At 43.2% G+C, this 18,788-nt stretch overlaps 1 long non-coding RNA gene across 1 annotated transcript in view; it reads left to right on the top strand.

The window, feature by feature from the left end:
• Positions 1-18,788, top strand: part of LOC124789706 — a 479,897-nt gene that overhangs the window by 355,733 nt on the left and 105,376 nt on the right. Inside the window, exon 2 of the long non-coding RNA XR_007016154.1 lies at positions 3,548-3,649. This is a non-coding gene — a long non-coding RNA (uncharacterized LOC124789706). The remainder of the gene's footprint in view (positions 1-3,547; positions 3,650-18,788) is intronic.

Genomic DNA, 18,788 nt, shown 5'->3' with positions numbered 1-18,788 from the left:
ATTTACCGGTTTCGGCTCATGTTAAAGCCATCTTCAGAATTTTTGGTTTTCTCGTGATACCACAGTGTACGATCGTGGTGTCGCGAGAAAGAAGAGAAGCCGCCAGCACGAGCAATAGAGTGCCAAAAATTCTGAAGATGGCTTTAACATAAGCCGAAACTGGACTGTTGATATTAACCTATGATACAAAAGAATGCTTCAGATTCACGTACTTCCAAAATATAAGATATTCGAAAAGTAAAGCAACGTTGATTTTAACCTAAATATAACACTAGGTCGCTGCACTCCGCATACCATGATGTTAAATTGGTCTTTTTATCAGTCATTCCGATGGAGTCCAAGGACAGGTCTATCGTAAATTTTCTTCCACGGCCACTGTGTTGATCGATTTAGATAAAACTTGTCATAGCGTAAGTACATAGTTCTACGTTGAACGACAGTCGCGCTGTAATTCATCGCGACGACAAATAGTCCATTAGCAGTGTGAGAAGTCTGTCTCTCATAGGACAGTATAAAAGCAGTTATATAAGACGCTCTCAGAGTTAACATATCGGTCGCAGTCTCCTTTATGTCGCAACTTGAGCAGACTGAATGACTCATTCTTTACTCTTCCTGCAGTGTGTCGTTTCCTTCCTGCTCGATCTGTAGAGCTATCTTTCTGACGCTCGAGGTTATGGAAGTGGTGCCATTAATAGAGGCTGTCACGTGGACGCGCTTCCGCTGACAAAGCCTCGCGCTCGCTAGTTGCGTTAGTGGCTCGGGAAGAGTCCATTTTCGATAAAACCAGTCACTCTTTGCTGCTAACGTTTATGATAGCACTTGCAGCGTAGTCTAAGTGATAGGATTCGCTTCAGAGGAGGTATCTTGTTCAAGACAACGTCCACCGCTCATCTACTCGTATATTACTAAACAGGTCACCCGATCACAGTAGGCATGATGTCTGTTAAACGGCTCCCAGGAGCAACGGAAATCTGATTTTCAGTATTTCATACAGTTGCTAACCGAGTTTAAAGTGCTGTCATAATTTACTCACTAAGAAGTATAATCTTACGTTAAAGGTTTAACATAATACGTCAACTATTATCGTTGAGTCAGCACGTAGCAACTTCCAATACACGGTAATGTAATAAAATAAAATATGAGCCGCGACTTATATAAAAAAGAAACACACATTAATGCAATGGTTCAGCATAAAAGAGAAACAACTAATGTAGGAATATTATTAACAGTGTAATATGTTGTTTAATTTAGCCCGACGTGTATAAGCACTCAGTAAACTAGCTCAGTTCTCAGGGTAGCTACGTAATCATCGATAATTAATTGTCCTTTTATCATTTATCCAACACTAGGCTCGTGAGAAGTCGTGTGCTTATTGCACCAGAGAATATTTGCCAAGTCTGTTCGGTGTACACTACTGTAGTACGTAACTTAATATCGTGGTTTCGTCTCGATTCCCCAATATAACAAGAGTAACATCTACAAATGAAATCCTATAATGGAACTGGAATCCTGTGACCAGACCTTTTCTGCCTGTGATGTCATCTCGTGATATAAAGAAAATCTGTAAGTAAGATTGATAAATTATTGGTAGCTGCCTCCGGTCTCGTGGGATCTGAAATAAAGTTAATTGTCCTAACCGACGGCACTCTCGTAGATGAGCTAAAAGAAAAATGTTAAAGATTTTTCTAAGACGCGCCTAACAATGAAAATTCTTTGTTAAGGCCCATATCTACCTAATAAATGTATCAGGTTTACGACAGATTGCCTCAATAATAGGGATAGATATGGCACGTTTTATAGCGTATAACTTCACATACTTTGTGAACAAGTCATATATCGCCAAGATATTCTCTACACCTCTGCAAGCAGTGGGTAAAGGTCCTGCGATATCGATTGATACCAGGCTTACTGGTCTATTCGGTATAACACCTTAGACAAAATTTCAACCCTTTTCGAGACTGGATGTCAAATCAAACTTATTTTATTTGACCACCAATTTCAGCGATTTACTACGCTATCTCCAGGCCCCTGACCGACGTGTAGGAAGATTCCAACATCGTTTTCGGTCAAAACAGGGGCCAGCATTCAACCAGTCGGCAAATGACTGTGGAGGTGATCGCTGTAGCAAGCGGCAATCTACAGATACCAGTATTTGAATACTGGCCCCTGTTTTGACCGGAACCGAGGTTGGAATCTTCCTACACGTCGGTCAGGGGCATGATCGCCGAAAGAGGTAGCACAATAAAATAAGTTTTGAAATTAGACGACTGAAAGGTCTTTGATTTGACATACTGCGGCGAACAGCTGAGTCCCACAACCATCTCTGAAAAGATGGACACACAGAGACTTTTCGAAACTTTTTCCCTCTGACACACCCCAGAAAATAATGAAAGGAAAAACTTATATGGCTTATTACATTTTCGCTGTTTATGCAGTAGGGCTTTAGCATCCAGCATGACGTTTTAATTTATTTCTACTTTACAATTAACTCCATTCGCAACACAATTTGCAGACAGCATCCACATACAGTGCTGAATGTACCTGCAAAACTATGTCATTGTACGCGATATAGTTCAGCAGATATGATGTCATAAACAATGAGACGCGTGAAAAATGAGCTTTTCTTAAAACGGAGCTCAAATTACCCACGCTATATACGTCCAGTGCTTAGTGATGAGAGGATTTTACGAGTTCCAACAGACTAGAAATGTAATGTACTACCTTTCTCAATTTTTTCTCACTTAGAGTCCCACAAAAACTTTACGTGAAATATATTAAAGACGTGTTTAGTTTTGTAAAGTACACTTTGTTCTTTTTTTAACCATTGCTAGTTTAATTATTTGTATTAAAAGTACAATAAAACCCAACTGTATTTCGTGACTTGCCCGTCTTGTAAATTACGCAGTTGATACCATAGTATTTGCAAGAAATTATAAATTGCCCTTATTACTGACTTTTGCTGTGATCAAACCTAAAAATAAAGTTTGACGTTATACACTATTTGGCAAAAAGATATTACATAGCCAGCCGCGGTGGACGAGCGCTTCTAGGCGCTTCAGTCCGGAACCGCGCGACTGCTACGGTCGCAGGTTCGAATCCTGCCTCGGGCATGGATGTGTGTGATGTCCTTAGGTTAGTTAGTTTTAAGTAGTTCTAAGTTTTAGGGGACTGATGACTTCAGATGTTAAGTCCCATAGTGCTTAGAGCCATTTGAACCATTTTTTTTTGATATTACATAAATAAATAAAGAAGTATCAGCTTTTTGGTTTACCAATTGCGGTTTTGACTTTTTCATTAGGCTATGGTTGAATAGTCTGAAACTGATAAAGCCAACATATAGAGTTTTGCGTCTTCAACCATAAAGCTTTTACATGCTTAACACCATATATTTAACAGATTAACTCATTTGTAAAGCAATAAGATTTTTGAAGGCGTTTCATGCGTTGAGTTCGATACTTATAACAATTGGAGGTGGGATGTTTGCAGGTTACATAGTAGGAAACCTCATCTTTTCTTGTTATTTAGACAGCTGTTTTATGTTTTCCAGTTGCAGATCGTCACGAGAAGCAGTTATCAGTCGTAACGTACATCACACAGCTGACATTGCCGTGCCACGTAATGCGCCTTCAGCAAGATAAGAAGTAATACGGTAAGCACAGATACTCTCTTCGAGTCCTTAAAATATGCTGTATCAAGACATTTCTTCAGCTACAATCAAAGCCTCTTTACAACTATATTTGTTCCGTGTGTTGCATCGCCTTTTGGGAGGGAGCGCATTTCCGTGGGGAAACTTGAAGTGTATCAAGTTAGTGACTCCGTTCAAATGCGAAAAAACAAGTGAAACATTTGCTTTCGGACTGTATGTGAACCCTGAGTGGAAACTGTATGGGAAGTTCTTTCCCTTATAACATTGTGATATGATTTTGCACGCGTATTTCCATGAAAGAAGTAATATCGCCTAGATAAAGGTATTCAGTATTGTCACATGGATCAAACGGACTAGAATGTGTGACTGACAGGCGAACTAGTGTTCGGGATAGAAAGGGTCGAGGTAGGACAGGACGCTATGAGTGAAGAATATGCAATTGGAAACAAAGGGGAAAAGAGAGAGAGAGAGAGAGAGAGCTAGTAAGAAATTAAATTATTTTATGATTCATTAGCTGCATACTATGGAAAGCAAGCAGTGAAGCAGCGGGAAGTCGCAGGAACTCGTATAATATGATATCCTTTCCACAAACGCGGAACTCCCCTGCTCATTGTGATGTTGGAAACTTCACGCGCCACTGTTTCTCTGCGCGGTCACTTGGACTGGGTAGATCCATTCTCAAGCGATGCGACAAAATCGCATCCCTCAAAGAGAATTCCGACAAATTGTTCTTACAGAATGTCACACCGTTGTATAATGAACTTGTGATTCTCAGAACATGGAAGTAAATCAAAGACAGACATGCTGCGAAAGAGGCAATGCTGTTTCACGAAGTGGCCTTTTCAATGTAACCTGTCACGCTGCTTAATTCCCTTTGCTTGAAGAAACACAAAATTCCCGGAGTCCCTATAAAATATTCCGCATTACGCTGCAGAACTGGAGAATAGAAATCAAGAGGTTTCGCTAGGTCAGGAACGGCAAAAATTGGATTTCTGTTTCATACCCACATCGAACTTTATGAAACATAAGCGGGAAATAAAATATTTGAAGAGGCATTTTTTTTCACTTAAGTCTGTGTATAATCCTTGTAAACGATGTATTTATCGTTGTAGCTGTGATACAGTTTCTGTAACCTCTTGACTTTCGTGCATAAAAGATCGATTTCTTGTACAAGGTCGATAACTGCAGACTGGAATGTCTTTGACTCGTAACCTCTGTTTACACAATGTTAGTTAATTTTCAGCTGCACACAACATATAGTTCTGACGACATCCTGATTTTGTCCGTAATGGTTCAAATGGCTCTGAGCACTATGGGACTTAACATCTGTGGTCATCAGTCCCCTAGAACGTAGAACTACTTAAACCTAACTAACCTAAGAACATCACACACATCCATGCCCGAGGCAGGATTCGAACCTGCAACCGTAGCAGTCGCGCGGCTCCGGACTGAGCGCCTAGAGCCGCTAGACGACCGCGGCCGGCTTTTGTCCGTAATACATTTGCTTGTATGGATACCTGTGCGTGAATCCGATACACACAACAGTCAGTTCTCTGTTTTGTGTGCACTCCAAATTACACAAACATTTATCTGCAGAGGTGGGTACTCATAGACAGCAGAGGTTCGACACACTCCGTCGTAAGCAGGTTGTTCAAATTTCACCTTTCTTTCAAGAATTCCCATTTACGATCCCTAAACATTCTTTATTACTTTCGTGTGGTCTTATCCAGCTGTTACGATCGTGGCAGCACGTTTCTCAATTTGTTCGAAGTCGAATGATATGTTTACTTGAGAAGGACCCGAATGTTGGAATTGGTTGCACGAGCTTCTTGTTTGCACTTTCCGTTATATATTAAATGGACTTTCCCAGAACCCAATAAATCTAGGTCTATCTTTCCCCTTCGCTAATGCTTAAATGATAGTGTGGTAGTATTGGCGCGGTGACACCGTTTAGGATATCTCGGCCGCGTAGTGCAAATGTTTCTGCGTGACGCCATTTCGGCAACTTCCTCGTATTTGTGATGAACATGAGAAGAAATCACTAGGAGAACACGAACACGCTGTACCCGAGCGAAGGGAGTCTCTGACCCGGCCGGGAATCGAACCAGAGACCCCACGATCCTGAGACAGCGACGCTAACCGTTTTTTTTTTCTTTTTTTCCCCCCGATCTATTTCTTCGCCGTCGTATCGTCAATAGTTACTTGCGAATGTCGCATAACATCTTTCAGACTGACAACCGAGGGTTGACCTGACAGAAAACGCTGGTCTACCGTGCAGGCTAGACCACGAGCTTCTGACTCACTGCCGCTGATCGTACGTTGATCGTCTCATTTCATAACTGCTAAACGTAGTCACCGCGCCGGATAAAGAGGAGTCTTTGATAGTGCCTAGTACCCGTAGATTCCATCATTTCATTACGAATTTACAAACACTATAGATGAACTGTTGGACACTAAATCGAACCATAACCTAGTATTGTAGCTACAGGTATCTGCTAGAAACGCCAGAAACCACCAAAATAAAAAATACAAAATAATTCTCTCAAAATACTGGAAAAAACATGCTACTAAATGAAAGAGTCAGAACTATCACATCTACTTTACCAGACTCTGCTACTGTTGATAATGGCTCCCATGAGTCTCGAAAATAATATTTGCTTCCCGAATAACCGTAGCTCGTATTATACTCGGAAACAGCGAAACTGTTCTAATAAATAATTTCTCGTAAATCGAATCATATTCGGACCTTAGGCAAACAAGTATCACAACGAGCAAACTGATAACGTTAAATCGTTAGCATGTTGTCAGCCAATGGCATTAGTACTCATTCGTAGATAATATCAGCTGCAGTTTCCTACTAATAACTCTTAATTGAACCACATGCTAGAAATAGATAAATTATTATTATTATTATTATTATTATTCTAATAATAAATGTTGGGCCGCGCGGGATTAGCCGAGCGGTCTTAGGCGCTGTAGTCATGGACTGTGCGGCTGGTCCCGGCGGAGGTTTGAGTCCTCCCTCGGGCATGGGTATGTGTGTTTGTCCTTAGGATAATTTAGGTTAAGTAGTGTGTAAGCTTAGGGACTGATGACCTTAACAGTTAAGTCCCATAAGATTTCACACACATTTGAACAATAAACGTTGGATCATTTAGTTTTTGTAAAGATATTGTTATTTCTTGGTAATTGATTGAATTATTAATGTTTACTTAGTAGTGCTCCTAAATACGTACACGATGTGAAGCGTTCAAGATATGCACTGTACGACAAGAAAGGAAGAATGAATTGATTGTTGGTGTTAATAACGATTATCCTCCTTTACCTCCTCTGCATTACTGCAGATGACGTGTCTCTGAGCACATTTGTCCTGTGCATGCAGTACACGTGAGGCGCCTAGTTGTTTCCACTGAACTGTGTGGAATACGAAGATTCTGTTATAGTTCACTAACCTGCTGTCTTCAAGTTGATGTCCCCAGCGCAGAAAACAGCACGCAGGTCGTAGGTTCTGTATCTTGAGGCTGAAACTGACTTTTAGCGAGGTTCTGTTCTGAAATAATGTATCACTTCTTTGGGATGCCACTCGCGTATTTTAATATAGCCACACGAGAAGACTACATGATCTTAATGCAACACCTTCTGATACAGCAAAGTACATGATCAAACACAATGTTTACGAAAATGTATCTTTACACTATTTGTGGCACGTGTCTGTGCCTCATGACTACCGGAGTGAATCTTTTTAATACTGAATACTGGCAAACACATCCTGCCACAGACAACATGACTGCACATCTCGACTGCCTACTCCAGAGTGACGAACAGGAACTTGAATAAAAACTGGAAACACATCCTACGACAGACAACATGTCTGTTCTTGTCGACTGCTTAATCCAGAGTGACGAACAGCCCGAAACATTTCGCGCGCCATACCAGAAAAGGCGTGACCCGAACGCTTCCGAAGTGCTTCGACTGCAATTTTGTCAGTCTTTTGTTTTTGATTTAAATTGTTTTTAATAATTCTAAAATGACTGATTGGTAGTCAGCTGTTGAGAGAGATTTATATTAATAAGTGAAGTCATTCCAATGAATAGTTGAATTTGTAATAATAACTATACTTTAACGTTTTGGCACCCTTGCTCCGAACACAGTAGCCAATCACAGAGCAGTAGCATTGTGCAGGCGGTCTTTCTCACGGGAATGGTACCGAATCTAACATCTGTCACAGGTACCTCACACCACATTGCGTCATCTGTACTTCTTGCATCTCCACTGCTCTGGGAACAGCTTCTTGGAGCCTAATATGATAGCTGACTACACCAGAAATATTACAACTACTTTTCTTTTTATCATACACTATTGCGATCTTTTCTTTATTTTAGACATTATTTTTCATTTCACTACATTTAAAGAGAGCTGCCATTCATTAACACTTGTGCGTTGGCTCCTTAGCTTCAAGTGCTCCGTTCATCCAGAATAATTGTTTCACACGGCAGTGGAGTGCGCGCCCTGTGAAACTTCCTGACTGACAAGGGGAGGCCGCCAATTGCGAAATTCTGATTCGATTCGTACTGCGCATAATAAAAGCTCATGGCCAGAGGTGTAATGTGGCAAAGCACCAAGATGCACTTCTCAGCCGTTGTCGAGAAAATCGACAGTTAAAAGAAACGGTTGAGGTGAAATACTCTCTACGATTTATAATTCTCTACAGCGTCGTGGCGCAGCGGTAAGCGCTCTGGTTCGTAATCCGAAGGTCGCCGGATCGAATCTCGCGCTATGCAACCTTTTTTTTAGTATTTGTTTTTTATAATTCATATATAATTCCCGGCAATCAGTTGCAACAATTATGCATATAATAAGTTGTTGAAAGTCGTTTGTCTTGGAAAAACTGGCGACTTCGAACATCATTATGTTTTCCGCAAACAAAATTGTATTTCACAAATGTTATTAATTGTCTTCATAATGTTAACCACGCATAGTTAACGGAAGACGTAGAAACGATATTCCGAAACGAATACGTATAGCGTAAGTCAAACGTTCGAATTAGAATAGAGACCCCACGAACACAAATTTGCTGTGGCAGGTATGAAATATAAACTCCGTTACTCGCTCGTTACACTTGAATGACAGATGTTGAATGGGCCGAAACGAGCCGCCGCATAACAGCGTAGTTGCCCGCTAACTTCGAAAGAAGGTAGATGCGGTCCCTAGCGCAACTTATAACATTGTCGAAAATCAGTGCGGACGGGAGAGCTTTGGTACACCCTGTTAAAAAAAACGGAAAAATGGAGGCGGTACAATTGGAGAGCGATCCGCCTTCACCAACATGCATAAGCAATTCATTTATATATATATATATATATATATATATATATATATATATATATATATATATATATATATATTTGAATTACAAAAAACTAATAATAAAAAAAATTGCATGGCGCGAGATTCGATCCGGCGACCTTCGGATTACGAACCCGAGCGCTTACCGCTGCGCCACGACGCTGTAGAAAATTACTAATCGTCGAGAGTATTTCACCGCAACGGTTTCTTTTAACTGTCGATTTTCTCGACAACGGCTGAGAAGTGCATCTTGGTGCTTTGCCACATTACACCTCTGGCCATGAGCTTTTATTATGCGCCGTATGAATCGAATCTGAATTTCACAATTGGCGGCCTCCCCTTGTGAGTAAAACTGGGGACCGGAGTGGTAATCGAACCTGGAACCTCTCCCAAGCAGTGCTCTTACTCACTGAGTTGTCCATGCACGACTCACTGCCCGCCCTCACACCTGCACCTATGCTAATACCTCGCTCCAATTTCTCCTGTTTTCGAAACTTCACAGAAGTTCTCCTGTATCCCTTGCGGCGCTAGCTCTCTTGCAAGGGGAACAGCAGCTGTGAAGTTTGGAAAGTGGGGGACAGGTAAGACGTACTGGCAGAACTAAAGCCATGAGGACGAGTCGTTAGTCGTGCCTGGATAGCTAAGAAATTTAAAGTAAACTGACCCCCTCAGGTGTTGAAGCGTATATGGCACACACCTACCACAGGAAGTAAGTTGTAAGCATTTGTAAAACTCTTTCTCCGTGGGAACCGCCATAAAGACGATAAACTTCGACAGTGTTTTGGGGCTGATTGGAACTACAATGACTATGTCTGGCTTCTCGGTCATTTCACATTTTTCTCGCCAAAGCCGAGCGTACTTATAGGAATTTATCGAATTACTGGCATTGCAACACAAAAGTCAAAAATCTTATCTAGGAGCTAACTATGAACTGCCAGTACACAATTGTGTGCTTATGGCTTTCGAGAGGTTGTTGTTTTTGCCGTTGTTGTTGTGTTCTTCAGTCGGAAGACAGTTCGATGAACCTTTCCAGACTGTACCGGCTTCTTAACTCCAGCAGGCTACATCTTTCTGAACCTGATTACTGTATTCAAGCCTTGGTCTCCCTCTACAGTTCTTACTCCCCAGACTTCCCTCGGTTACCAAACTCGCTATTCCATGATGTTCCAGGATGCGACTCAGGGTGACGAGTTGTGTCATAAAATTATTTTTTACCCAATTCAGTACCTCCTTATTAGTTATTCAGTCTACCCATCTAAGTTTGAGCATTTTTCTATCGTCCATATTTCACTTTCATACAAGTCTACACTCCAGACAAATGCCTTCAGAAAAAGACATCCTAGCGCTTAAATTTACATTCGGTGTTAGCACACTCCTCTTTTCCAAAAATGCTGTTCGCGTTACAGATAATTTAGATTTTATATCGTATCTGCTTACGCCGTTGTCAGTTACTGTGCTGCCAAAACAGCAGAACTCATTAGTACCTTTAGTGCCTAGTTTCCAAATCTAAATACATCACCGTCGCCTGAGTTAATTGAATTACATTTCATTACAGTTGTTTCACTTTTATTGGTGCTCATAACATCTTTTCAAGACGCTATCCATTCCGTTCGACGGTTCTTCAGCGTTCTTCGCTTTCTCTGACGGAATTACAATGTCATTGGCAAACCTCAGTGTTTTTATTTCTTCTCGCTCAAGTTTAATCTTCTCTCCAAATGTGTCCTTGGTTTTTTTCGCTGCTTGTTCACTGTGCAGATTGAGTAACATCGGGTATAGGTTACAGCCCGGTTTCGCTCCCTTCTCAGCTACTGCTTTGACAGGATACGGACTAAAATAATGATGACCACCAGCACGCTCTCTCGCTGAAGCACGAAGGATGATAAAATCTTATATAGGTACAAAGAAAATTGAAAGTTATGTATGAGAGTGTAATACACACTGAGATGTCAAAAGTCATGAAATACCCCCTAATTTCCTGCCCAGCGTAGATCAGAAACCCGTCGTGGCATGGACTCATCAAGTTGTTGCAAGTCTCCTGCAAAAATATTGACCGATGCTCCCTCTATAGCTAATCTGTTGCCCATGCAGGAAATGGTGCACGAACTGGATCTCTCGATTATGCCCCAGAAATGTTCGATGGGATTCATATCGGGTGATCTACGTGGCCAAATCATCCGTTTGAATAGCCACAATGTTCTTCAAGGAGATCGAGGACAACTGTGGCTCCATGACATGGCGAGTTGTCATCCACAAAAATTACAGTGTTGTTTGGGAACTTGAAGTGTATGAATGGCTGGAAATTGTGTCCCAAGTAGCCGAACATAACGACGAGGTGCATTCAAGTTCTAAGGCCTCCGATTTTTTTTCTAATTAACTACTCATCCGAAATCGATGAAACTGGCGTTACTTCTCGACGCAATCGCCCTGCAGACGTACACATTTTTCACAACGCTGACACCATGATTCCATGGCAGCGGCGAAGGCTTCTTTAGGAGTCTGTTTTGACCACTGGAAATCCGCTGAGGCAATAGCAGCACAGCTGGTGAATGTGCGGCCACGATGAGTGTCTTTCATCGTTGGAAAAAGTCAAAAGTCACTAGGAGCCAAGTCAGGTGAGTAGGCCGGCCACGGTGGCCGAGCGGTTCTAGGCGCTTCAGTCCGGAACGGCGCGACCACTACGGTCGCAGGTTCGAATCCTGCCTCGGGTATGGATGCGTGTGATGCCCTTAGGTTTAAGTAGTTCTAAGTCTACGGGACTGATGACCACAGATGTTAAGTCCCATAGTGCTCAGAACCATCTGAACCATCATCAGGTGAGTAGGGAGCATGAGGAATCACTTCAAAGTTGTTATCACGAAGAAACTGTTGCGTAATGTTAGCTCGATGTGCGGGTCCGTTGTCTTGGTGAAACAGCACATGCGCAGCCCTTCCCGGACGTTTTTGTTGCAGTGCAGGAAGGAATTTGTTCTTCAAAACATTTTCGTAGGTTGCACCTGTTACCATAGTGCCCTTTGGAACGCAATGGGTAAGGATTACGCCCTCGCTGTCCCAGAACATGGACACCATCATTTTTTCAGCACTGGCAGTTACCCGAAATTTTTTTGGTGGCGGTGAATCTGTGTGCTTCCATTGAGCTGACTGGCGCTTTGTTTCTGGATTGAAAAGTGGCATCCACGTCTCATCCATTGTCACAAGCGACGAAAAGAAAGTCCCATTCATGCTGTCGTTGCGCGTCAACGTTGCTTGGCAACATGCCACACGGGCAGCCATGTGGTCGTTCGTCAGCATTCGTGCACCCACCTGATTGACACTTTTCGCATTTTCAGGTCGTCATGCAGGATTGTGTGCACAGAACCCACAGAAATGCCAACTCTGGAAGCGATCTGTTCAACAGTCATTCGGCGATCCCCCAAAACAATTCTCTCCACTTTCTCGATCACGTCGTCACACCAGCTTGTGCGAGCCCGAGGTTGTTTCGGTTTGTTGTCACACGATGTTCTGCCTTCATTAAACTGTCGCACCCACGAACGCACTTTCGACACATCCATAACTCCACCACCACATGTCTCCTTCAACTGTCGATGAATTTCAATTGGTTTCACACCACGCAAATTCAGAAAACGAATGATTGGACGCTGTTCAAGTAAGGAAAACGTTGCCATTTTAAGTATTTAAAACAGTTCTCATTCTCGCCGCTGGCGGTAAAATTCCATGTGCCGTACGGTGCTGCTATCTCTGGGACATATTGACAATGAACGCGGCATCATTTTAAAACAATACGCATGTTTCTATTTCTTTCCAGTCCGGAGAAAAAAAATCGGAGGCCTTAGAACTCGAATGCACCTCGTACTTCCAGTCAGTGATCGGTTCATTTGAGCCGGAGGAACCAGTCAATTCCACGTAATCACAGCTCACTCTAATATGGAGCCACCAGCACCTTGCACAGTACTCTGTTGACAACATAGGTCCTTGGCTTCGTCGGGTCTGCGCTACACTCGAACCCTACCATCATCTCTTGCCCTCCCATCTGAAATCGAGACTCGTCTGACCAGGCCACGGTTTTCCGGCTGGTCCAACCGATATGGTCTTTAGCCTAGGAGAGGCGCTGCAGGCGACAACGTGATGATAGCAAAGGCACTCGCGTTGGTCGTCTGCTGCTATGGCCCATTAACGCCAAATGTCACCGCACACTTCTCCTAATGGATACGTTTGCCGTACATCGCACATTGATTTCTACGGTTATTTCTCACAGTTTTGGTCGTCTCTTAGCTCAGGCTGGCCAGGGTGGCCGAGCGGTTCTAGGCGCTACAGTCTGGAACCGCGCAACCGCTACGAGCGCAGGTTCGAATCCTGCCTCGGGCATGGATGTGTGTGATGTCCTTAGTTTAGTTAGGTTTAAGTAGGGGAATGATGACCTCAGATGTTAAGTCCCATAGTGCTTAGAGCCATTTGAGCCATTTTTTGAAAGGTATGAGCCCGCATCTTGTGGTCGTGTGGTAGCGTTCTCGCTTCCCGCGCCCGGGTTCCCGGGTTCGATTCCCGGCGGGGTCAGGGATTTTCTCTCCCTCGTGATGGCTGGGTGTTGTGTGCTGTCCTTAAGTTAGTTAGGTTTAAGTAGTTCTAAGTTCTAGGGGACTGATGACCATAGCTGTTAAGTCCCATAGTGCTCAGAGCCATTTGAACCATTTTCGAAAGGTATGGTGATAATGGTTAAGCTGTCCATCGACATCGTCCGTGTCCGTGTCCATGCCAATAACACAGCTGACTGCTATTCGGAGGATCCGGGTTCGATTCCCGGTGTTACCAGGGATTTTTTATTGCTGGGAAGAGTGGAACGGGATGCACTTAGCCTCGTGATATGAACTGATGATGCTTGAGCGAATAATAGCTGTTCCAGATCACAACTGCCAGTTGCAGTCCCATATCGCGTCCCATAACGCCTTTGTCGGAGGATGACATGGCGGTCGGTCGGTACTGGTAGCTCCGCCAGGACCCATAGACTAAGTTTTCGTTTACGTTTATCCATCAGCATTAGTATAACATTGTAGTTTCTTTTTATTTCATCAGAATGAATGACTTTCAGTAAAAACAAAATGTAGCACACTCAGTAAGAGCATTGTCCTTGGAAGCTAAGGTTCTGGTTTCGAGTCGTGGCCGAGAATACAGTCTGCCACGAAGTGCTCAGTTTATTACTTTGTTGTTGCTGGTTCGACGCCACCCGCCATGATTTTCTCCTCTGTGTCTACATCTCAGAACAGCCCTAACACCCAGCGTCTCCAATAATTCGTTATGTGTCGTTTAGTATCTTGGCGTACTTGGACGGCCGTAACAGATCATTTGCGACAAACATTTGCTCGTCCTATTAAGCGAGGAAGAGACAAAGTGCGAAACATGTGCTGCTGAGCCGCGCGTTTCCATTTGCAGTACTGATTTGGGCGGCGCTCTGCCGTGACTGCGCCAAATGGGAGATTATCGGCACGCAGGGCCGGCCGGCGGCGAGCTGACCTCTTAATCCGGCTGTGCTTTGGACCGCTCGCAAGTGTATCTGCATTCTTCGGGATTTGTCCGCCCGTTATCGGGCAGCGGTGCCGCACTCTAAAACCGGTCGCTTGTGCATTAAAACGTAAACGACTTCAACTGCGCAGTTACAGGACTGTTTACCACCGGCTGTGTTGTTGTAGTGTACAGTCCGGTTTGATGCAGCTCTCCGCGCAAACCTATCCTCTGTAAGTCTCTCTTGTAGTACTGCAGACTGCATCAACCGTATTCGAGCGTTGCGCTCTCTGTATAGATTATACTCGCTCACACTCCCCCCCCCCCCCTCTCCCATTAAAAAATTGTTTGTTGAAGCTTTAATGCCAAAGTGGTAACGCCGGTTCCCGTCAAGTCACTAAAGTTGAGCGCTGTCGCGCTTGGCTAGCACTTGGATGGGTGACCGTCCGGGTATGCCGAGCGTTGTTGGCAAGCTGGGTGTACTCAGTCCTTCTGAGGCAAACTGAGGTGCTACTTGACTGGAATGTTGCGACTCCGATCACGAAAAATTACAACGGCTGGGAGAGCAAAAGGAGGTTCTGCTTAATAATTACTGTCGGAAAGGTAGAAATTTTTAATGACTACGTTTAAATCGCAAAGGGAGCCCCACAGGGTTCAGTTTTCGGTCCACACCTATTCCTTTTATAGGTAAATAACCATCCGCTTAGCCGCGTGGGATTAGCCGAGCGGTTTAAGGCGCTGCAGTCATGGACTGTGCGGCTGGTCCCGGCGGAGGTTCGAGTCCTCCCTCGGGCATGGGTGTTTATGTGTTCGTCCTTAGGATAATTTAGGTTAAGTAGTGTGTAAGCTTAGGGACTGATGACCTTTGCAGTTAAGTCCCGTAAGATTTCACACACATTTGAACATTTTTAACCATCCACTTAGCATTCAACAAGTAAAACTGATACATTTTGCTGCCGATACTAGTGTTATTATAAATCCCACTAGAGAGAAAGCAACAGGAGAGTTAGTATACGATATTTTCCAAAGAATAATTACGTGCTTCTTTGAAAATGGACCGTCCCTAAATATTGAGAAACCACACTACCTTCAGTTCTTTACAATAAGTAGTCACTCCAACAACTGACGTAGCACATGAGCAGGAGTCAGCAGCTGCTTTTGTTCATTGAATAATTGCTATTCCTGGAAACAAACGTATCAACCTCCTGACATATTTCGCATATTTCCACTGAATAATGTATGGAATAATTGTTTAAGATAATTCTTTACATAGAAAGTATTGATTGCACAAAAGCGAGCAGTAAGAATAATATGTGGTGTTCACCCACGGACGTCATGTAGGTACCTCTTCAAGGAGGTAGGCATTTTAACTGCCCCGTCGCAACACATATTTCCGCTAATGATATTCATCATAAATAATCCATCACAATTTGAGAAGAACATTAATGCATTTACCCACAACACTAGAGGGAAAAATGACCTTAATTAACAATCGTTAAAGCTGTCAGTGGCTGAGAGAGGAGTTCAGTTTGCAGCAATAAGCATTTTTGTTCATTTGCTCAATAACATAAAATTTTGACGGGTGTCGAAGCAATTTTTAAGCCTGATTTAAAATCATTTCCCTTGGTAGCTCCTTCTATTCCACTGACGAAATTCTAGTTAAAAACTGGTAGCCATAAAAAATCCAAAAAACTTTTTTGTAGGTGAAGCTACATTGACAGGTATAAAATGGTAATGTGTTTATTAATGTTAACACTAATCATGTATGCAAGTCGTGTAAACTGACTCGCTCCACATCATTTAGATAAAAGAAACGTTCAGATGATCTATAAAACATGTAATTAACTGATTAACTAACTAGCTGACCACATGCCCATCTATATCCTCATCAAGTGACCTCTGTCCGCTGAGGACGACACGGTAGTCAATCGTACCGTGGCGCTTTCAAGGCCTGTTCGGACGGAGGTTTTGTTTTGAAGCTTTAAGATGTGTCCTATCAACTTATCGCTTCTTTTAGCCGAGTTGTGCCGTAATGCTCTTTCCTTGGCAGTTCTATTCAGCGCCCCTCCATTAGTTACCTAATCTACCCATCTAAACTTCCGGGTTCTTATGTGGCACCACATTTCAAAAGCTTCTATTCTCATCTCGTCTGTACTGTTTATCTTCCATACAGCGTTCACTTCAGACATTTTCATAACAGAGTGTCTAAGAAATTTACGTGCGATGTTACAAATATATTTTTATAAAACATTATCCTTTCTGTTGCCAGTTTGCAGTTATATCCTGTATACTTCTGACGTTGCCACGTTGCTGTTCAAATAGAAAAACTCCTGTATTACTCGTAGTGCGTTTTTTTTCTTGGATACCTTAATTCCACTACTGTCCATTACTTTGCTTTAGTTTTATTAATATTCATCTTATAACTTGTTTTCAAGACTCTGTCCATTGCGTTCAGTTGCTACTGATAGTCCTTTCCCGTTTCTGTCAGAATTAGAACTACATCGGCTGACTTTGAAATTTATATTCCTTGAATTTTAATTTTCTTTCCAGATTTCTCTTTTGTTTCCATTAATGTTTGCTGTCTGTTCAGATTGATTAACGTGTAGGAAAAGCCACAACCCCGTCTCACATCCTGCCCTGTCACTGCCTCCCATTCTTTTCCTATGACTTTTAATAAATGCAGTCTGGTTTATGAACGACTGACAGATGAACTTTCGCTCTCGGTATTTTATCCCTGATAACTTCAGGATTTCAAAAGTGTTGTTGCTGTCAACATTAGCAAACGCTTTTATCTAAATCTACGACGCTATAAACACCGGTTGCCTTTCGTCAATGTAAGATTATCGTGGGGTCAGTATTCCCTCGCGTGTTTATCACTTATCGCTAGTAAAAGTTTACTTTTCGTTGCATTAACAGTTACTTTGTAAATTGAACTCCAAGCGTTGTTCTTCACGGGGCGATGTCGTCAGACAGACAAGTAATTTCAGGAGTACCAGAAGGGTGTGCCTTGGGGCCCATACTGCCCACTGTAAATACACTTCTGGCCATTAAAATTGTTACACCACGAAGATGATGTGCTACAGACGCGAAATTTAACCAACAGGAAGAAGATGCTGTGATATGCAAATGATTAGCTTTTCAGAGCATTCACACAAGGTTGGCGCCGGTGGCGACACCTACAACGTGCTGACATGAGGAAAGTTTCCAACCGATTTCTCATACACAAACAGCAGTTCAACGGCGTTGCCCGGTTAAACGTTGTTGTGATGCCTCGTGTAAGGAGGAGAAATGCGTACCATCACGTTTCCGACTTTGATAAAGGTCCAATTGTAGCCTCTCGTGATTGCGGTTTATCGTATCGCGACATTACTGCTCGCGTTGGTCGAGATCCAATGACTGTTAGCAGAATATGGAATCGGTGGGATCAGGAGGGTAATATAGAACGCCGTGCTGGATCCCAACGGCCTCTCACTAGCAGTTGAGATGACAGGCATCTTATCCGCATGGCTGTAACGGATCGCGCAGCCACGTCTCGATTCCTGAGTCAACAGATGGGGACGTTTGCAAGACAACAACCATCTGCACCAACAGTTCGACGACTTTTGCAGCAGCATGGACTATCAGCTCGGAGACCATGGCTGCGGCTACCCTTGACGCTGCATCACAGACAGGAGCTCCTGCGATGGTGTACTCAAAGACGAACATGGGTACACCAATGGCAAAACGTCATGTTTTCGGATGAATCCAGGTTCTGTTTACAGCATCGTAATGGTCGCATCCGTGTTTGGCGACATCGCGGTGAACGCACATTGGAAGAGTGTATTCGTCATCGCCATACTGGCGTATCACCTGGCGTGATGATATGGGATGCCATTGGTTACACGTCTCGGTCACCTCTTGTTCGCATTGACGGCACTTTGAACAGTGGACGTTACATTTCATATGTGTTACGACCTGTGGCTCTACACTTCATTCGATCGCTGCGAAACCCTATGTTTGAGCAGGCTAATGCACGGTCGCATGTTGCAGGTCCTGTACGGACCTTTCTCGATAAATAAAATGTTCGACTGCTGCCCTGGCCAGCACATTCTTCAGATCACTCACCAATTGAAAACGTCTGGTCAATGGTGGCCGAGCAACTGGCTCGTCACAATACGCCAGTCACTACTGTTGATGAACTGTGGTATCGTGTTGAAGCTGCATGGGCAGCTGTACCTGTACACGCCATCCAAGCTCTGTTTGACTCAATGCCCAGGGGTACCAAGGCCGTTATTACGGCCAGAGGTGGTTGTTGTGGGTACTG

Source organism: Schistocerca piceifrons, chromosome 3 (assembly GCF_021461385.2).
Source record: "Schistocerca piceifrons isolate TAMUIC-IGC-003096 chromosome 3, iqSchPice1.1, whole genome shotgun sequence".
Classification (NCBI taxonomy): domain Eukaryota; kingdom Metazoa; phylum Arthropoda; class Insecta; order Orthoptera; family Acrididae; genus Schistocerca; species Schistocerca piceifrons.
The sequence above is the reverse complement of the archived record's forward strand: the minus strand, read 5'-3'. Positions and strand labels throughout refer to the sequence as shown.